The sequence below is a fragment of the Ambystoma mexicanum genome, chromosome 1p (genome assembly GCF_040938575.1).
Source record: "Ambystoma mexicanum isolate Mex_15411 chromosome 1p, UKY_AmexF1_1, whole genome shotgun sequence".
Lineage (NCBI taxonomy): Eukaryota > Metazoa > Chordata > Amphibia > Caudata > Ambystomatidae > Ambystoma > Ambystoma mexicanum.
The window spans coordinates 1,505,091,839-1,505,109,998 of NC_090921.1; positions in this window are offsets into that span (position 1 = coordinate 1,505,091,839).

Consider the following 18,160-nt stretch of genomic DNA (forward strand, 5'->3'; position numbering starts at 1 on the left):
CTGAGTCAAAACAACACAGAAAAATTATTATTTTTGCACCACATTCCAAAACAAACCAACATCTACATAAGAAAATAACCTCCACTCACTCTTTTGATGTTTTCTCCCTTTGTACTACTGCGTCCGTCCACTATCGTTCCAGGCTACCGAGTCTCTGTGCATTGATTACAGTGGAGGCATCCTTTCTTTTTTCATTGGTACCATCCACTTCACTCTACATGATTATTAAATGTGTCCTTTTCTTTTTCCCACCTTCACGTTTCCATATTTACATATTACTACTTACAATATCTTTATGCCGTTCTTCAACGTTTCACACTATTTGTGTAAGACAATAGTACATTTTCAGATACCCCCCTCCTCTTTCAGTAATCTTTATCCTGTCCGCCACCCATCCGCAAACAGGCACTCAGTCCCTTTCTAAAATCAATAGGGAGGGAGTTCTCTATGTTCTATGTTAAATGTTTATCAAGTAGGTACATTACAGTACATATCTCCCAAGATCACTTAATTAAAAATGCATACTCTGCACAACAACTTCATTGCCACATTATCACGATTAAGTTCCGCTTCCAAAAACCTGTACAATTCACTACAAAAAACAATTTGATAAAGGGATGTTATGGTTAAGTTGCCCTCCCAAAAACCTGTTAACTTCACTACAAAAAAAACTTTGTTTAGGGGACATTATGATTAAGTTGCCCTCCCAAAAACCAGTGAAATTCACTACAAAAAAACTTTGTTGAGGGGATGTTATGGTTAAGTTGCCCTAACAAAAACCTGAACACTTCCCTAAACAAATACTTTCCACCTCCCCTTTATGCTTCACACTAAAACGAAAAAACCCTGAATTTCGACAGTTATGGTAAACTAAGCCCACAACCCTGCCACGACCCCTGTGCCCTGCTAACACTAGCACCCAGACCATGAAAAATGTCATCTCACATGTCAATGATGACATCAATGACGACATCACTTGTTTAGCCCCTTTCTTTTCCTTCCCTGCCATACATACATATGTACATTCAGTAAAAAAATTCACTAAAGGAATGTTATACTTCACAGTGCAACGAAACACCACTGCACATTCCCCTATCATAGTAAGCTAAGCAACCATAACTCGCCCCATCTACGTGCATTGCTAACACTAACACCCAGGACATCAAAGATGACATCACAAATATCATTGATGACATCGCATGTGAAAATAATATTTCTAAAAAAAACCCTACCTACAAGGGGTTCTATCTATTATGCTGGTAACAAGATGTCAGTGGTGACTGTGTAATGTTACAGATGTATTTTGTAGCTCACAAATCTAGACTCAATACACACTTGTGCTACAACAAACAATACATATGACGACGCAATGCATATAACTGAGTGGGACATACAGGGAAACTGAAGTAGGGTTCAAAGACCTAGCAGCATCCCACAGTTTATCTTCATGTATACAAATTAATTGTGTGTTTGAGGCCTGCTATTGCCTCATGCATGTGCATCATGAGCTGCCACCGGACGCTAAGGAAAGTACTTTAAGAGCACACAACAAGGGTAATGTTTTGCTACACTGCACCTTTTCAATTTTCATACTGTACTGGTCAGTTAATGAAACCACCCAGCCTACATTTTTCAATGCACCAAAATAGTTGAGGCACACATCTGATGTTATGAGTGATGTCATCAATAACACTTGTGATGTCATCTTTGATGTCCTGGGTGTTAGTGTTAGCAATGCACGTAGATGCAGGGCTGGACTGCCCCACCGGTACACCGGGACATCCCCCGGTAGGCCTCTGGCCCATAGGGCCTCTTTGGAGCGCACACACATTGCCCTGCAGGTCAGCAGGGCAGGCTGCAGCAGCCGGCTGGGCCGGGATCAATGTGGACTAGAAGATAAGCAAGCAGACACTTGATTTAACAAAGAGATACAAAGGAACTTTTCTTTTGAACTGTGTGTTCAATCCAAAATGTGTCTTCTATGACATTCCTAGTGTATGCAGCTCGATTCCAGGTGCTGGAAAATCGAGTGAGGTAGGTACTGGTTTCTCTTCTGAGTTGCAACCTGAAATCGTATATTTTTGTACAATGGGCACCCCTTCACATGAATGATCACCAGGCAATTTCTCAAGGTCTTGCTCTGAAGAAAGCAACTTTCCTCAGGGCAAAGGCATGAACAATATATTTTTACCTGGGGCTTTTATTTGGCATTTATCCTTTCTGAAGCCTTTGACTTAAGAGTTGTTACCTCAAGGGTTGAGCGTACATTTAACCAGAGTCTTGCCAAAATAAACAATTATTGACAATGCCAACAGGTTGGGCTTTTGTGTAGGCATGGGAAAGGCATTTACCTGGGCATCTAAAAGCAGTGCCTGTCAAAAGCCTAATACGTATATACACAAGCTTAAACTGTTGGCTTTACCAATGCTTGTTTTTAACAGGACTTCAGTGGAGGACACACAAAGTGCTTATAAATCGAGTAGCTAAAGGCAGACCTGGGTAAGACGTTATTATTACACCAGTAGTGGGTTTACATATCTAATTAAGTCATTAACTCTCAGAAGACTGCTTTGAAAAAACACTGGCAGGGACTTCAAATGCAAAGTTTGATGGTAAGGCTTGATTAAAGCAAGCTCGAAGAGTTCCTGTGAGGAGATATTTTGGGCTGGGAGGGGCAGAAACTGGGTTGGAAAGGCCATAAAGATTAGCATGGCCATGGGCAGTCAATGGGTGGGCCCATAACCAAACAACACCTACAGGCTGCGAGTTCCTCCCCATATACCATGTCTCTTTATCTGTACTCTTATGCAATAGTTTTGGCTTATAGGTGGTGCAAGTACACAGGGTGTTTCCCTTCTGGTCCAAAAGCTGAATGTGCTGACTTTGTGTGGGATACAGATGTTACCATGTGTGATCATGATCTGTGTCTGTATCGGAGGCAAGGGCTGCTGTGTGTAGAACCTGATATGACCATTGTCACAGTGTGAATACAACAAAACATTTGTGGCACAGGTATGTATTATTTATATATGGAGCTGGATAGTAAAAGCTCCTTCAGGCCTATGGGGAAATGCCTTGAAACATTAATGGGCGGAGGGCCTATAGTAACAGTATCAGGATGGAGAAATCTGGTGTAAGAGTCTAAACTAAGTGGACCTAATGTCATAGTCAAGTATCCAATGCCCTATTGTAAGCAATAAGGGAGCCTCATTTTCAAAGTCCCAATAATTGCACAGATGGGGGCCCCTACATTTACGCTTGATGCGCAAACAGGTCCCCTCTGTGCACTTTAGTCATTTGCAATACAAAGTGCAAAACAAAGTTGTAAATATGTGAGTAATCGACTGTGCACCTTTGTTTTTGCACGTCACAGTGCAAATAAGCACTGCCTTATATTTATGCATGGCAGGCAGCATCATGAATTCAAAAGGAATCTGCCTGCTTTTTGCTGGTTTAAAAACCATTCAGATTGTATGGGAATCTACATCATTTATACCAGCATGAATTTGTCATGCCGGCGTAAATGCTGTGGCATATGGATGGCGGACATAATGGGGAGACGGAATCCGATATTAGGTTCCATGACCCCTTTCTGCCATATGCATGAAAGAAAATCAGGCATGACATCAAATGGATGTGTACAATTTTACATGTACATTGTACGCATGCACTGTAAGCTACAGACTGCACAACATGAGTCCAAAGTTGCCTGGCCCTTAATGTTTTCTTCAGTGCACTCACAATCTCAGGGATTTAAAGCACCCAGGAGTGGAGTGGCCTATAGTGAACTCTGGAGATTTCCTGGTAGGCCTGTGCACCCTGGGCCTCTTTTGTGTGGTATTTACACATTTTCCCATAAGAAATGTCTGGGCTCGCTGAAAATGTCCAATATGGGGCCTCTTTGAAAATTATTTCCAGGGCCTCTTTTCGTTCCCAGTGCACCCCTGCGTAGATTGGGTGAGTTATGGTTGCTTAGCTTACTATGATGGGGGAATGTGCAGTGGTGTTTCGTTGTACTGTGAAGTATAACATTCCTTTAGTGAAATTTTGTTACTGAATGTACATATGTATGTGTGGCAGGGAAGTTAAAGAAAGGGGCTAAACAAGTGATGTTGTCATTGATGTCATCTTTGACATGTGAGATGACATTTTTCATGGTCTGGGTGCTAGTGTTAGCAGTGCACCGGGGTGGTGGCAGGGTTGCGGGCTTAGTTTACCATAACTGTCGAATTTCAGGGGGTTTTCGGTTTTAGTGTGAAGCATAAAGGGGAGGTGGAAAGTTTTTGTTTAGGGAAGTGTTCAGGTTTTTGTTAGGGCAACTTAATCATAACGTCCCCTCAACAAAGTTTTTTTTGTAGTATATATATATATATATATATATATATATATATATATATATATATATATATATATATATATATATATATATATATATATATATTACTTAGTATAGGAATTGTGTGATGACTGTTTTTATCTAACTGAAGTTACTTGTGTCCATTGGTCTGGCCAACAATAAATGTATATATATATTTTTATGTACACTTGTCTAAGAGTAATTTGTGGTTCGTTGCTGTGTGTGCTCATTGTGGGCTTCCGATCACTCTCACCCCTCCCGAGACATAGGTCCTTATTACAACTGAGGCGGTAAGGGGATAACGGCGCCGGTAAAGGTGCCGGCGCCGTTAACACCCCATACCGCCTCATTACGAGATCCCCTCGCGTGACAAGCTCTGCACGTCTGGTTTCATCAGACGTGCAGAGCGGGTCCCGCGAGGGGAAGAGGGAGCGAACAACGGGCCGCTCGTAATCGGCCCATTGTTTGCTCCCTCTGCCATTCCCATTTAGCCCTATGGGGGCTGAAATGGGAATGGGGAAGGTCCGGGCCCGGGTTCGTGGAGGGAGGAATTACCAGGGCCCTCCGAACTCGGAATGGCCCGGTAATTCCCCATTCTGGGAACCCGGACCCAATTTTGGCAGCAGCTATGCCGCCGATAGCGGCATGGCTACCACCATAATCGTAATGAGGCCCATAGTCTTGACCGCCTACCAAGCTACCTAGATTGGTCTGGCTTGTCCAGAAGGTTCCCCTGTTCCACTAAACTAGTGTGGCCTCCTAAACCTCTGCCCACCAGGTCAGAGTTTAGAAATCCATTTTAACACTGCCAATTCCGTGAGCTGCGTAGACACGCTACTAAGGAACTAAGGGCCTTCACTCTGTTTTCGGCTGCCTTTCAAGCTACACACGGAAGACCCACTCTCCTGCCTCCGTGCCAATTTACCTGCCTCCTCCTGACTTGTGGTGCCTCCCACATTGCCATCTGCTGCTGCCTGTCCAGTCTGAATGCCTATTACACATCTGCACTGCATTGGGAGTGCCTGCTGTCCAGCCATTGCCTATGCTCCTGTCTCTGGCCCTGTGACCACCTCAGCTGCCATGTCGGACCCGCACCTTTTAATTCCATCACCACTACTCCACTGCCCAACCACACCTGCCTTAGGGGTTGCCATATCCGCACCATCTTCTTCCGATCAGAGCAGAAACCTCACAGCAGCGAGGCAGAGGGCTGCCATCTTCAGCTCCAAGGATGTTGGCATACTGGTGGATAAGGTCCTGGAGAATTATGATGCCCTCTCTGACCCAGCAAAGCAACACAGCAAGGAAGGACGTTAGCAGATCTGGGGGGACATAACAGCTTCCATCAACGCGGAGGGGGTGGCAGTCTGCTGCACCAAGACTGTCCATAAGCACTGGGAGGACCTCAATTCCAGGACCCACACCACTGTCCTGCACGCACTAAAGGTCGGTGCAACAAGGGAGGTGAAATGTGGAGACAGGTGTCAGTTCTCCTCTAGCAACATGCGGCTCCTGGCGAGGTTCTACTCGGAGCTTCATACCCAGGCCTGCGATTGGCGACAAAGTCTGGGGTCTGCGGTGAGTAGGCATGTGGTGCAGTGCTCTACATTGCATGTGTGTTGTGCATGTGCCTGTATATTTGTAGTGACACCCTTATGTTTGTAGTATCTGTGCTTTTAGCAATCGACAGTAGTATGCAGGACCTGGACAATGCTCCCCATGTGTGAGGTGTGACATCAGTTGATTGGAAATGCGCTGGAATTTGCAGTGTGTGTTGTTGTACAGATGGGCAAACCATGCACATGCAATGTCACGTTTGGCTTAGACATGCTTGGATGAAAAGGGTGCCAGATGAGGATGTGGTGCCCATGTCGGGTGCATGCATGATGGACATGATGTTGTGCCGACAATTGCAATGTGTGGCTTTGCAACCTCCACATCAGGAGGAGACACGTGCGTTTGGATGTTTGGCATAGTCAAGTTGTGGCAATGCAATTTCGGGGACTTTGATCTGTCATGGCCCTGCTTGTGTACTCAGAGTTGATGTGTGCGCATGCCATGTGTATGTGTTTGGGGCTATGGCATAGTCATGTGTGCCTCTGCAATTGATGCATGTATGTGTTGCATGTGCACAGGTCGGGTTGTGACAGAGGCATGTTGTTTGTTGTGATTGTGTGGAGAGATATCCACGCAGGTGTTGGTATGGCCATGCTGTGAGTGGTGCAATCATAAGTGACGACTGGTGGCCAGGAATCTACTGTGTGACTCGCCAACAATGTGTACACGCCGGTGGCCCAGCCCATCTGTGCTTCCATGCATTACATGTTTGGCCATCCTACCAGTTCACTCCTTGCCCACCCTTGTGGCTTGTCTCCCATAGATATGCATCAGGTTGCAGTTGGATCAGGTTGCCTTTCCCATTGTGCCATGTACTTTCTCTTGGTATGTGTCTGTGCACTGCCCATGTTCTGCTGCGTTTATATGTGGATGTGTCATGACTGTGGTTGTCATTGAGCCTGGGTTGGTGTGTCGGTTGGAATGTGAATTGCATGTCCATGTGTGTGAGTGTGGATATTGCTGGTTGTACCTTGGACAATTCATGTTCCGGTAAATGTAATTGATGCCAAACAGGCGTTGACGCAGTACACTGATGTCGCTGTTCTGTGTCTCCTTTACCGCAGTTACTGCAGCTGAAGAAGAGGGCAGAAGCGATGCTGTGGGGCATGGAAGCGGGGATAGTTCCACCAGACAAAGGTGCAGGCCCCCAGTCACTCCCCCCGTGACAGCTCATCTTCGGGGAGTGGTGTGGCTGAGGTAGCGCCCAGACCATCAGGCGTGGCTGCTGGGGATAAGTCTCAGGAGTTGAAGGTGGCAGGGGACTCTTAAGCAGTGTTGGGACAGGGTGATGCCACACAGGGCCCATCCACGGCAGAAGACACCCTGGAGTCATCCAGGTTGATGGAGGGGGAGGCGTGCACAGTGACGCATAGTGATGCTATTGCAGCCCAGCCCATGGGGTCAGGTGGGGGTGTTGAGGTGGGTGTGCAGGTCCCAGGGGCATGAGGCTGTGCAGGCCACAGTGGAGGTGTCTGTTCAAAATCATGTCCTAGGGACATCGGATGCAGCAGTGCCCGCCTCCCGTGATGCCTCCACCCAGACCAGCTGTTGTGTTTATCAGGGATCAGGTGCTGCCTCTGCTGGCGAGGCTGACGGCAGTCATACGTGATGATGGGCAGGCTACTCGCGGTATGCTTGCCCATCATCACAATGAGCTGTACCACCTCATGGCCTTGTTGGCAGCAGGCCTGTTTCCAGGTGGGCTCCATGGCTGACCACCTCCTTGGCTTCTTCCTCTGTGCACCAGGCGTATTCAAGGGGTGCCTTCCAGGCCACATACCAGCAAGGCCCCCTGTGCACCTGTCCCATCCGTAACGCCCGCTCTGGTGGATTTAAAATCCCTGTCCTAGGTGGGAGTCCAAAGTACATCGGCTGAGGTGATCACTGTGCCTACCCAGGCACTGACAGGGGCACAGGCAATGGAGGGACAGCAGGCACCTCAGAGAAGTGCAGGTGGCATACGCCCCTGACAATTTTCATCACGTCGGAGGGCGTACTGACGGACATGCACTGGGCACAGCGGCAGCAGGTGGCAACTGCAAGGAGGCCGACTGTTGCAGGGCAGACCACACCAAGGAGGCAGGTGGCATCTTTGGGGCAGGAGGACCATGTTGGGGCTAAATGCATCTATTGCATGTTCCAGGGATATGAGAAGCAGCTGCTGGTAGAGAGGCAGTGGGCACGGGAGACACTGGTGATGGTGGCCAGGGCTGCGGTGGCACTGCATCGGGCACGGAGGAGGGCTACATTCCTGGAAGCCACTTGCTGGTTGACATTGGACGCCGAACAGCAGTTTATGTCTACCTTGCAAGCCCTCCAGGAAACAAGAAGCCCACCTAAGGGAGGAGGACGTGGCATCTGAAACAGCTCTGGTCGACAGGTTGGAAGAGATTGGATATGAAGACTAGCCCGCTGCCTTTGTATATAGTTGTTTAGGTATAGGTCTATTTTATGTTTTTTTTCTTTTGCCCTGGACTTCAATGACTTTCCTTCCCCGTTGTTCATGTATATAGTTCTTTAGGTATAGGGTTCATTTAATTTCTCCTCATTTAACCTGGACTTCTTGGACCTTCCTTCCCAGTTTTTGTTGTATATAGTTTTATTGAATACAGGTTTTACACAATATCCTCTTTTATGTCCCCTCTCCAGATCTCTGGACGCCTCATCTTATCTCTACTCTCTCTCCTGTCTTATCCTCAAACATTAATGATGGCACTAGATGGGAAGTACTCTTGGCGGGCTTCTCATCATCCAGATGCTTCCTTAATGTCTATCACAATGGCACTATCATGGCTCAGGATCCTCAACCCAACCTCCTCCTCTTTGACCGACGCTTGCCATCTCTCATCAACTTCCTCCCTGCACCTGCTACTCCTTCTTCCTCCCTCTCTGTCCCTATTCCTCCTCTGTTTGGGGTACCATGCCCCTGTACCCATCACTGTAAAACCTTTAAAGGCAGAGACCTGCTTCACCTTGCAATGCTAAATAGCTGGTTTGCAATCAAACACTCTGCAGATCTCTGCCTCCTCCTTGAAGACCTTGACCTTAACATCCTTGCTCTCACCGAGACATGGCTCAAGGCCAGATCAGTCATTGCTTTTGACTCCCTTCTCCCTGATGGCTACAAGATCATCTCTAAGCTGCACCCCAACTGTGATGGCGTGTTACGCTCACCTGGTTCCCACAGAGGCGTCGATCTGGACTGGACTGCTGCGGTCTCCACCAATGTGACGCGTAGGGCCGAGATGACGGACTGGACTGGCCCACCTAGCTTCGTTTGCTTGGCCCGTAGGAATATTCTTCTGTAAATGGAGAAAGGGAATTAACCACCCGTGGAGTTGAGCGTAAATCCCGCACCCCGCTGTTCTCCCCACTGATCACCTTGGATGTCCCCTCTTATAGTCTCACCTGATGGTTTGAAAAGATGAGCTCTCCATCCTGCATTGAGCGCAGGGGCGCGTAGATAACCAGTTGCTTCACTGGCCCGAAGGAATTGGTGAGTTCCAGGACAATATTGACTCTGATATTCCCGGCAAGGCGCCGTAAGTATGTAGTTCGTAAGAGTTCAAATGCCTGACTTTCACTCTTGTCCGATTCCTTGCAGGTTGCAGCTTGACCCTACTGAATAGTTCCTCGTGGCAACCGGTAATATTCTGGTAAGGATTTGTATTATCCAACACAGTTCGATAAAATAATGTCCATATGTAACGTGTTGCTTTCTCCCTTATTCAGGCGCTGAGAGAAAGTATGAAGTCTCGGGGAATAATGCCTCCGGCGGTAAAATCAGGTAAGTCTTTTGTGGTGAGGAGGGTTCCCCTTGTAAGTCCCTTTGTTTTACCTTGCTGTCCTTTTGTTTCCCCTTAGGGGCCGGGGTTCGGCTAGGATGCAGTGGAAGCTGCGCCGACCCGTGAAGAGGAATAATACCCCCAGTGGTAAAATCAGGTAAGTCTATGGGGGGTATTCCTCTGTGTATTCCCTTGGCTCACCTTGCTGTTCTTGTCTTCTCCTTAGGTGCCGGAGTGCGACGGGAACATGCAGGAGGATGCAGTGAAAGGTGAAGATGCTGCGAAGGCTGGTGAGTCCAGCGCGGCGCTGCAGCAGGCGAGGCGACGCGCATAAAAAACTTCTTTCTTCCAGCTCGATGGCGCAATGGATCGGGAATTCAGGTAAGGATCAAAGGTATTGCTCTTCTTCTAACCTTTTCTCCTTCTTTCTCCCTTTTTCTAGGAGCTCCAAACTCGAGGCGGGCGTGGCAGAAGACTGGATGCAGACTTGCAGGCACGGTGAGCGTTACGCTGCTGGATGCAGAATAACGCGAAGCGTGTGCTGCTCTTCGGGTGTGGTTTAAATAGCCTCCAAAGTAGTCCCAGGGAGGTATTCCTCCCCAGCCCCACCCGAGTAAAAAATAGTCCCTAGCTAAAAATAGTCCCTTCCAAGCCAAAGCAGGGGTTGTTGGGTTTGCTTGGGGTATCTTGATGCCTGCTTCCGGGGTTGCTGGACTTGGTCTGGGTCCCCGGCGGTAGGCATCATGACATGGCGGTGGGGTTGCCTAAATCGTCCGTGAGCAGGTCCCTTCCTCCCTTACATCCACCGAGCCATACTCTTCCTTCGAGAGCCTGGTCTACAAGCTGGTCATCTCTCCGACCTCCTCCTTGACCATTGCCACTATCTATCGACCAACTGGCTCCATCGCACTGTTCCTCTCAGAATGGGTAGATTTCTCCTCCTGCCTCCTGTCATCTACCTCTAAACTACTTTTACTACCTGACTTCAACATTTACCTTGACTCCTCTATCACAGCTACCTCTCTGTTCTGTGACATTTGTTCCTCGCTCTCCCTTTCCATTCTCCCCTCTGGCCCTACTCACTTGGCTGGACACACTCCCGATGCCTTCATCCACACTGATCTTCTGCTCTCCCCCCTCTCATCACCCCTCTCTCCTGGTCAGACTGCTCCCTCCTCTCCTCCCACTTGGGCCCTCTCGGCCCCCTGACATCACCTCCCCCAGCTCTGCCAACCTTGTTCTCGGACATTTGCCTGATGAAACAAGTGTCAGCTTCTGCCTTCGCATCTACCTTCATCCCCGCCTCTCCTTCAACTGCAGACTCTACCGCTGACGTTGCTCTTAGCAACCTCCACCTCGGCATCACAAACACTCTCGATATCCTTGCCCAGTCATGAGGATTCACCTGAAACATGCCACCAAGCGAAGCACTTGCTATGATTCTGATCTAGAAGCCCTGAAGCGCAAGTGCAGAGCTGTGGAACGGAAAGTGGCAGATCTCAAGCTCATCTTCTGACAAACTGGCTTGTTGCCTTCTCCAAAGGCAAAATCGTCTCTCCATTAGCTCCAAGAAGAGGGCCCACACCCAGGCTTGCATCTCTGGTGCATCCAACAAAACGGCTAAACTCTTTAAAATCTGAAAGGAACTAGCCAAGCCCTCTGCAGTCTCCACCACACCTCTTCCCTCTCAGGCCCTCTGCACTGCATTGGCCACCCACTTCACTGCAAAATCCTAGGACATCCTGAGCACTCTCTCCTCCCTCCTCCCCCCGCTTCCATCCCCCTGTCACCCCTGTCCTCTCATCCTCTCTCAGCCTTCCTCTCCTCCTTCTCTCCTATCACATTGGATGTGGTCTCTAGGGTTGTCTGCTTGTCAGGAACTCAGGGTGACAACAAGTAAGACAGACACAAGTGATCACAGTTCAAGGGTGTTTATTGAACAATGAATGCTGTATGCAGGTTGGAAAAACACCTAATCTAAACCTAAATCTAAGATGGAGCAAGTGTCAACCATCAAATGAAAAATAAGGCAGTCATAGTGGCGTTGTGTCTAAATAAAAGGGCCTATACTAAGAAAACTATTGCCAAACCTCACAACTAATACAAAAAAAAGTGGTGTGGGATAATTTTCATGAAATTAAATAAGTGTTCTCAAACAACATGTCAGGATGCAGTAGCCTGGGTGTCCCTTCCCCACGTTTTGGACACAGGGTCAGATGGGAGCTTGGAGCACAGTACAGTCTCTGGTTTCTCCAGCACGAGACAATAGTTCCAATGGCAGCTCTCAGTAAATACTCTCGAGCCTTCCCGTATCAGGGCCGTCGATGGCCAAGTCTCGTTTCAATTGAAAGTCTCTTGCCATCGAGGACCTGATGTGTTCAAATAACAAAACAAAAGTTCTTTTAACAAATTAAAAGTTAGGTTTCAATGTTCACTGGGTGATGGGTTAATCCCTGGGTCCCCCTCTTCTGGGCACTGACCCTTCTCTATTGTCTATCACAATTTCATGTAGCGTGATGGCTTCACCCCTCGGTCCCCCTCTTCTGGGCACTGACTCTTCTCAATTGTATTCCACAAATCTTAATGTCTTTTTAAACAGTTCCAAACACCCTGTTTCTTGGGACTTTAGACTTTGCCCCTCTTGGGATTTGCTTCCCTAGTTTCTTCTTACTGTCAGAGTCACTTCCCTTTCTTTCACTTAGTTTGTAGATCAAAGTCTTTCGATTGTACAGGTATTTTGCTTGACCCTCAGTATGACCATTTTGACCTATTCCGCTGGTTCTCCCACAGCCTGCTGGTAACTGTAGTTTCTCTCATATGGGCTTGACCAAAGTAGTGCCAGCTTCCCCACTTTAACCCTTGTCCCAATTCTTTCATAGTTCATGGAACTTGCTTCAAACTTGCCACTCTGCAATTCTCACTCAACACAGCCCAGTTCTTATCGTTTTCCCTTTCGACTCACCAGCTGTGATGGACTGCTTAGCTTTTCTTCTTTATTGGAGTCAAGGGCGGTATCACAGTTGCAGGAGCTTCTCTAGCTCCTCCCTATCTGCGTGGGCTTGCCCCATGGACAGTTGACATCTGCTGCAAGACACTTGCGCTATTGTTCACATTCTTAAACTCTCTTCCACGAAGGTTTAGCGGGTCTGGGATGAAAAGGGTAAGGTAACTTCTCTCCTCGCTCCCCCTCTCGATTCCTGCTGCCTTTCTCCTTCTTTTGAACTGCTGCGCCTCATTAGCTGCACTGTCGTGCTGCCTGCCGTGCTCGTACTGTGCTCTCTTGCTCCACCTTTTATCCCTCTGGGGACGGGAAAGGGCCGTCATGTGTGTGCAATTCTGATCAATTGCCTGATTTTGCCCAACCCTTGTATTGGGACATGTCAGGTAAACGGCTCAAATGTTAGTCCGTTGTCCTTTGTGTTGTGCAAAAGTGTTCATGTTGGAAAAAGGGGGGGCAGTGGTTTAGAATGTCATACGTGAGAGGAGGGGGAAAAGGTGGCCAAGAAAGGGGGATACTGCGTCTCACCCGTCAGTGTCCCATTCCCAATCCCTGAGGACCCCGCATCCAGCTGATCCTCACTCATTGGTCCACCCCGAGGAACTGGATCCAATAGCAATGGCCATGTCCTGGCCACCTGGGTGACACATCCCCGGGGACTAGCGAGGGAGACACCTTCAGGCTCTATGAAAGTCTCCTCTAAACAGTTTGCCCCTGTTCTTCCAGAACTATTAAGAACAACAGCGGCTCCCTTGCCCCTGCACTTGCTGTTTTCTGCAAACATCTCTTGCTACTGGGTCTTTCCCCTCTTCCCTGAAGCACTCACTTGTGCACCCTCTCCTAAAGAAAACCCTCTGCCGATCCCTCATGTCCGGCTAACTATCGCCCCATCTCTATCACCCCCTTCCTTTGGAAACTCCTGGAGAAATTGGTTGTCCCACAACTGACTCAGCATACTGAGCTGGTTGGTTGCCTACACAACCATCATTCTGGATTCTAAGCATCAGAGGCACGGAAACTGCTCTCCTGAACACCCGTGAAGAACTGCTTGCATCTCTGTACTCTAACTCTCCCACTGTTCTCATTCTACTCAATCACTCCTCTGCATTTGATACGGTCAAACACTCCATCCTCATAAAACGGCTCCATGATACCATTGGTATCTCAGAAAGTGGCACTGGACTCCTTCCTCACTGAGCGTCCATTCCAGATTATCTTGGGCTCTTTCTCCTCTCCCACTTCTATCTCTACCTGTGGGATCCCCCTGGGCTTCAACCTCTCACCCTGGCTCTTTAACGTCCATCTCGCTCCACTTGATCAACTTATTTCCACTTTCTCCCCCACTTCCAGTGTTATTCAGATGACACCCAACTCTTCTTCAAACTTCCCTCGGACCCTCTTGATACTTCCTCTACCATTCCTTACTACCTTTCTGCTATTAATGCCTGGTGTGCTCCTAACGATCTCTTCCGTAATGCCAGCAAGACTGAGATCGGGATTCCTGCTCCCACTTTCCTCCCTTCATTTTGGACACCATCTATGACACCTTTGCCCCCTCCTTCATCTGAAGCTAGAAACTTCAGAGTCATCTTCAACTCCTCTCTTGCTTTCCTCCCTCACATCATGGACCTTGCCAAGAAGGCGCACTTCCAACTCCACCTCCCCAGAGGCATCATTCCTTTCCTCAGCATTCCCCAGAAGCTCAACGTCTCTAGGGCCCTGGTACTCTCTAGGCTGGACTCCCGCAACAGCCTCTTCTTTAATTGACCCGCTTCCTCTCTTTGCCCCCTCCAGAATATCCAGAATAGGACTGCAAGACTTATCCTTGATCTCAAGCCCAGGGACTGTATCCCGCCAGCACTAAAATCTCTCCACTGGGTTTCGGTTGCTGTAAGGATCAAATTCAAATCCCTTTGTATCATCCATAAGGCTGTCTTGGGCCAGGGACGACACTATCTACAACTTTCTGTCACCAAATACTCTCCCTCCAGGTCTTTACCTTCCTCCAGCTCAAATTCTCTGTGTGTCATGCACATCCCTAAGCAGTGAGCTGGACGCTGAACTCTTTCCTCGGCCGGGTCCCTCCTCTGGCACAGTCTCCCCCTTCCTCTCCCTCTCCATCTCTGTCTTAAAACAGATCTCCTCAAATTCCGGAAGACTTTCCTCTTCACCTCCTCCTTCCCCAACCCCCTCCCGTGCTAAACCCTTTAGTCGCTGAGATTGGTGGCCTTGGTCCTTATGGGTCCTTCTGGGTCCTGTCCTTCCTACCAATCGCCTTCAGCCCCTTCCGCTCCCAGCACACGCCCTTGGGCACCCACTGGCCTGTGTTCCCTCACAGGACTGCACTTATTGGATCGGCAGATGACCACTCTTTACTTTGTGACCGCTGCCAAGCACTTACCGGTTCTTGACAACCTACTCCCTGGCACTTCCCCCTCTGGGGAATTTCCTAGCACTTACCCCGCCTTCCCCTGTCCCTTCTCTCTCGCTGCACTTGCATGATTGGAAAGCTCACCAGGCCTAATAGGACCACTTCTATCCTGTTAATTATTGTATTCTATTGTCTTTGTCCCATGTTCCCTCCCCTGCGGGCGCTTTGAAACACAATTTCTTGTTGCATAAGCACCTTACAAATGCACAATAAATAAATAGTTAAATTCGATGCTTCATGCAGTTCATTTGTGTGTCTGTGTTAGGGAGAATTCTCATTCTATGGCTAATTTCCCTTACCTATAGAGTCCCCCAGCAGCTTTGCTGGATTTGAAGGGTTTGTTTCTTTTTACCTGCTAAGAGTGAGACACTTTTTCCCACTCTTAGGCATTTTTGCTATGTGTGTTGTAGGCTATTTTTGTGTTTAATGCTTATGGGATTTTCTCAACCCCATAGGAACCATCTTTATTCACATGTGTTACACAGCACCCTCCGTGCAGTGACACAGGGGTGTCGTAGTGACCCCCAAACAGACTCCATACCCTGGGACTGAGTACTGTCTCCCCAGGCATGTAAAGTCCCCATTGACTTTACCAGTCAAATCCTATGAACTAAACCAGTACAACCCATCTTACTACGGAAGTACTGGAAGGGGTTAATAGTTTTTCCCCTATGTTCATTTGCGAGAGTGTACCCTACAGTGCCCCTCTCAAAAGTTTCTGGCTGGTGACAGTGGTTACTACCATAAATATTTGACCGCAAATATTTCCCTAAGGGATTTTCCCATTGTTCGAGGCTACCACTTTTTCTGACAGACTCTAACATACCGCTGGTGCATTTTAATATTAACTTTGCGCCGGTGGGTTTTATTTGCCAGAACTTTAATATAACTTCTTTCTCGTGTCTTTCTCTACGATCCTAACCCAGGTCGGGGATCCTTTGTTCGTCCGTTTGGCGGGTTTCTGCCCAGAAGCCCTCCTTCCGGCACCACTGTCTCTGGGGTGGGTCCATTGTGTGGGATGGGGAGTAGGACCCCTGGATAGGGTTGCCTCAGCAACCCATGTCGCACTCTATCCTGAAAGGCTGGAGTGTCTCCCGCCAAGATGACCACTCCACTGTGTGAGTGACAGCTAGGCTGTATGAATGGGGATCTTTTTGCATAAAAGCAGGGTCCTGAGGACTGGAAGAGCAAGACGTTGCCACTGGAACTAAGAAGCCGAAGAGGAGAGAAGCCAAAGACATCTGCAACGACTGAACCACTGGTGAAGCCCTGCTGCAGCGTCTCACCACTTTTCTCCACAAGACGAGAGGAGATCTTCATCTGAAAGAGCCTTCTTCCCTTGAGCTGGTGGGGCCAACCAGTTTGCCAATCGCCTTCCTGAACCTGCCGTGGTCGAATCGCCAGTCCCCTGCACTCGGAGACCGGATAGCCAGGCAGCTATCGACCCGGACCGCGATTAAAAGAAGCATACCTTTTAAACTTTGTTTGGCAGCACCGTGGCTGGTTTCATCCCTTGGTAGTGCAGTAACTCGAACATTCCTCCACGACGAGAGCCTCTCTTCCTCTGCTGGATCACCCGAACTGCAGGAACTACCAGGAAAAACAGCCACTGCAGGAGCCACTTCTTCATTTTTAAGGTACATTGTTCCGCCAGGCCGCCCTTTCTTCGCGGTAGTGCTAAAGGTGTTTTAAATCCTTTACCTACCTGTTGGGTTGGCCACCCCCCTCTCTTAACATTGCCTGTCGCCCTCCTCATCCACCTGATCAACATCGTTAACCAAAGACTTGACTGCAGCTACAAGAACATTTTGCTCCTGGGCCCTTGCCCTGTACCACTGACTCTGGCACAGGTCTACTGACTCTGGTCACATTTGTTAGACCTGCTTTCTCGAGATTGATTCCCCATTCGAACTGTGTGGTGCACCCCTTTCTTATAACTACCCTTTTCTTCCCACTGTTTAATCTTGTGAAATGCCATTTTGCTCAGTTTTCATTTAAACTCTGCTTATATTGATACACTGTCTTGCTGTAACTGGGTCACAAGTTAATGGGAAGTGTTACTAGGGTGTATAAGAACCTATTTCTGAATGACTTGTGCTTTCCCTCCCATGTGAGGAATTGTTAGAAGATCCCTTGTGTGTAGTTGTCACTGTGCCGTTTTGCTCAGTTTTCACTCTGGTTCACTTGGTCTACAATTCATATAGGGAGTGTGTATATTTTTCCTTGCCTTAATTTAACTTGCTTGATACTTGTGATACATGTGTTTTCTTAGAATTGTATAAAATAAATATATATATACTTTTTAACTACAAAGCTTTGGTCAGTGTTTCCTTGTTCCATAGTCTAATAGGCCTAATGTGTAAACCCTGAATACTGCTCATCTCCCTCTTGAGATAAGTCTGACTGCTCAGCCACAGCTACCAACTAAATCTTTGTGGTACAGACTGCTACCAAAGGTGATTTATTGCTCTCACCTGTAGTCCTAATCTGGTGTAGTGCTCCCTAAGGGAACTGCACTGGATTTTGCCTAACACTGGTATACAGCGGTGAGGATAAAAGTATTGGATTTACATTTTAGAGTTCTGCTAGTGCTTTGGTTCAAATAACCACAAGGCTAACTATCACAACAAGTTTATTTTAAGCAAAAGTCAAAAGGAGACCCTCCTTACTAATACTGCTGATTATTTAAGGGATCTGTGTAGACAGAAAGGTCTTCCTGTCAAAGGCAAGAAACAAGAAATGATTGATAGACTGTTAGAGAAACAAAGGGCCTCATCACGACTTGGGCGGTAACGCCTGCGGTATTACCGCTGGCGGTATTAACCCTACCGCCGAACTCCCCGGCGCTAATAGCGCCGGATCACGAGTTCGGCGGTAATGTTAATCCCCATTCCCCATTGAGCCCATTCGGGAATGCCCCATTCCCCATTGGGCTCAATGGGGAAATTTCACGCTAATACCACCGGCAGATT